Source organism: Macadamia integrifolia, unplaced genomic scaffold, assembly GCF_013358625.1.
Source record: "Macadamia integrifolia cultivar HAES 741 unplaced genomic scaffold, SCU_Mint_v3 scaffold1665, whole genome shotgun sequence".
Classification (NCBI taxonomy): domain Eukaryota; kingdom Viridiplantae; phylum Streptophyta; class Magnoliopsida; order Proteales; family Proteaceae; genus Macadamia; species Macadamia integrifolia.
This window is the reverse complement of record NW_024868296.1, coordinates 5,657-9,052: the sequence shown is the minus strand read 5'-3', so window position 1 is coordinate 9,052 and position 3,396 is coordinate 5,657. Positions and strand designations below refer to the sequence as shown.

The 3,396-nt window shown below is 38.4% G+C and overlaps 1 pseudogene; it reads right to left on the bottom strand.

The window, feature by feature from the left end:
• LOC122064482 overlaps window positions 1-1,252 on the bottom strand; it is a 4,903-nt pseudogene extending 3,651 nt beyond the window's left edge.
• Window positions 1,253-3,396: the final 2,144 nt, after the last annotated feature.

Below are 3,396 nucleotides of genomic sequence, written 5' to 3'. Positions count from 1 at the left end.
CCTTTTTTTTTTTTTTAAACCAAGGTTTCTGGGTCAGCTTATGCGCACCTCGACTAATCCTCGAGTAGACCAACGCAGCAATCCACGGCCACGATCTCCACTTAAATCACAGATACATAGATGGAAAATCGAACTTGAGATAGTACGTTTATCCACACAATCCCCAATTTGCCCTAACCATTTGGACAATCCACGGATGGGTAGAATACAATTATCAACAGATAGAGCATAATGTTCAGGGTTATTACCTTGGCATCCGATGTTTGGAAGGTAAGGATTCCCTTTGTAACCTTTGGAACAATTGCAATTGTATCCAAGACCGTTCTTGGAGACGCCACAAACAGTGTTCAGGCTGCATGCGAAAGTAGTCGGATCTTTCATAGCTTCTTCACAGGATTTGTTATCTATTGCCCAGTCGTACACGATGGGGACTCGAAAATAACCTGTTTCAATTACTCTTCTAGTGAAATTGAAGAGATTTGAGATTGAGGAATTGAGCCAGTTCTTGTCAACTAGGAAAGCATAGGAGCAGTGATTGAAACCAAAGCCCAGATCAGTGTTATTCTGATCAAAGTTGTGTAGAGAAATACTATATTTTCTCAAGCCCAGGGGAATTGAAGTCTGGCAACAGCCATTGCCCATGCAGGATCCATCCTTCACATCAGATATGTTGCTGCAGATCATGCTACACCCACTGGTGAAGTTCAGGTCATTGAAGCTTGTGATGGAAGCATTGGTGTCACAACCCAGAGCTGTGAATCTGTTCTGTGTATCAGAGAAGGTAAAAGAACTGTTTCCCAAAGAAAAGGAATTTGAAGAATAAGTAGTCCTAGTCCTCTGGCCACGGGACTTCTTGTAGCAAACACCACTTACATGACCCAATACACGCAGTTGGCCTTGTAATGAAATGTCTAAAACTTCCAATTCTCCATAGAATAGTTTAGGAGGATTGTAGCTGTTGTTGCAGGTTAAACGAAAGCTTTCATCTCTGTAACATTCTTTAGCTCCGAAGCCAAATGGGTAAGGGACTGTGATACTATCACAGTTGTGAAGGCAATTAGGCTTTGCCTTTGGTAACGACGATGTGGCCACTGCTGCTGCCGCTGGCCATAACAGGATGATGATGAAGAGGAGGAACAGAAGCAATACAAGATCATCAGGACCCATGGCTTAATTCTTTGCTGCTTTTAATTTTTTTTTGTGGTGGGGTTTGAGTCCAAAGCTTATTTATGGACTGGGTTTGGTGGACAGTAACGTCTTCTTCTTCTTTGATGTGAAATAAATTGAAATCCTTCACTTGTAAGCCATGTTCAGTGACTCATCTGGATGAGCACCTTCGAGTCTATTTCGTATACTTTCTCTGGAAAAAATTTCACTGTTGTTCGGATTATAGCCTATTAGTTGCAAACCCGTGGTCCCAAGTCCCAAGTCCCAACCAAGGAAATAGAATTACAGGGGCAAGTTTGAAAATACTCACTTAGGATGTATTTTTTATTTATACTCTTGAGATTCCAAACCCCCCTTTCTTTTTTTCCCGGGTTGCACTATTTTCTTATCTCACAGCCAAAGAAATAGAATCTCCAAGGGTTTGTTGGATTAAAAAAAAAAAAATAGTAAAGTATTTATAAATTCAAGGGAAAGTGAATTTTTCCATACCATTGACACAGAAGCCCACGGTAACAAGAAAGTTCTTGCAATCCGGGTAGTTGCAAAATCGTCTTCGTCTTTGCATGGGAAAGAAATTGAAACAACAATTTTAGATGTACCTGAAGAAAGCCATGAATCAAATGGTAGTAGATGGGCTGGTGGAGCTGGGTGAACACAGCAGGCTTTAAAGTCTTGTGACTGACCAAATGGACATAATAACTAGGGGTGTCAAGTGGTCAGGCCTGGCTGGTTGCCATCAATTTAAAGTCATATAACTATTTTTATTCATTTAGGGATTAAAAGGGCTAATAGGCCTATAATCGGCTATAAACGTTCCTTAAACGAGCTATGATCAAGTAAAATAGGATTAAATGGGCAATTAACCATAAATGGGCTAAATGAGATTAAATGGCCTAAACAGTCTTTAAACGAGCCATAAATAGGCCATACTCAGGCTAAATTGGACTAAATGTTTAGTCGGGTTATAAATGGTTCTCAGTCGATCACAGTATTCAGTCAATCAGGTGATCATATGGCCACTACCTTACATTGAGAACACCTGATTATTAATGGGTCGGTCCTTGAACTTGACATGTTTTGCAATTGTTTAGGCTGGTCTCGGGCTTCAATTGATCAGTTCAGGTCAGGCTAAACTTTTGACACTCCAAATGCCAATGGACGAGATGTATCTTGATCCGGAACCATCTCAACCGGGTCCAAATCCCACATGCTTCTCTTTCTTAAGACCTTAACGGCTGCTGCTTCTTTTAATTTAATTTAATTTTTTTATTTCTAGCTAAAGACCTTGACAACTTTTTAGACCTAAAAACAATGGGCATCCATAGTTTTGCCCTTTTTTTTTTTCTTTTTTAGAGGCAATTTTCCTTCATCCATGACAAAACATGCTACTCACATAGAAAAAATGATGGAGAGGTGAACATTCTAGAATGGTGGAGGAAAACTTTCTATTAGAAGAAAAAAAAAATAAAAATTAAGAATGTGAATCAGTATGTGCCATAGAATAAAGGTTCAAAAGAGTGAGCACAAATTTTCAAAAGAGACTGCGCCAGTGGTTATTAGAGGCACCAAAGTCTATAAATGGTGCTTTTGTATTTTAACCATAGAGCTGCACCGATAGAGAAAACAAGGTGGCGCGGAAGTTGCTTGGAAATTGTTTAGATCTAAAAATAAATTACAAGATAAATAGATGTAAAAAGAAGTCAAATCTGTGTTATAAAAAATAATAATAATAAATCTATTTTTTTTTTTGTAATTAATTTTTTTATCTCATGGATTTAAAAAATATATATATATATATATCAATTTTAATTTTGATTTTTGGAGATGATTTCAATTTCTTTTGACCGTTTGATATGATGTTTGCAATTTGCATCCTATTAGCGAAATCACTAGAGCTAGAAATCCCAAAATAGGTGAAGAGTTCTTTCAATTTCATGGAATCGAAGTCATTTCTTTAACGCCCCAGGTACATCTCTCTCTCTCTCTCTCTCTCTCTCTCTCACACACACACACACACATACAGAGAAGGCAGAGGGCCATCAGGCATTCCAGGGTTGTATTCTGTGATATCTATTCCTCATTTTAGGTAATTCTTATCATTTATTCATTCAAGTCATGTTCTTCATAGAATTCATTGATAACAGGATATGTTAAGGACAAAGTTTTCCTTCACCAGTGGCTGAACAATGGGATGGTCCAGATGGGATCCCCTCTCTCCCCATATGTCCC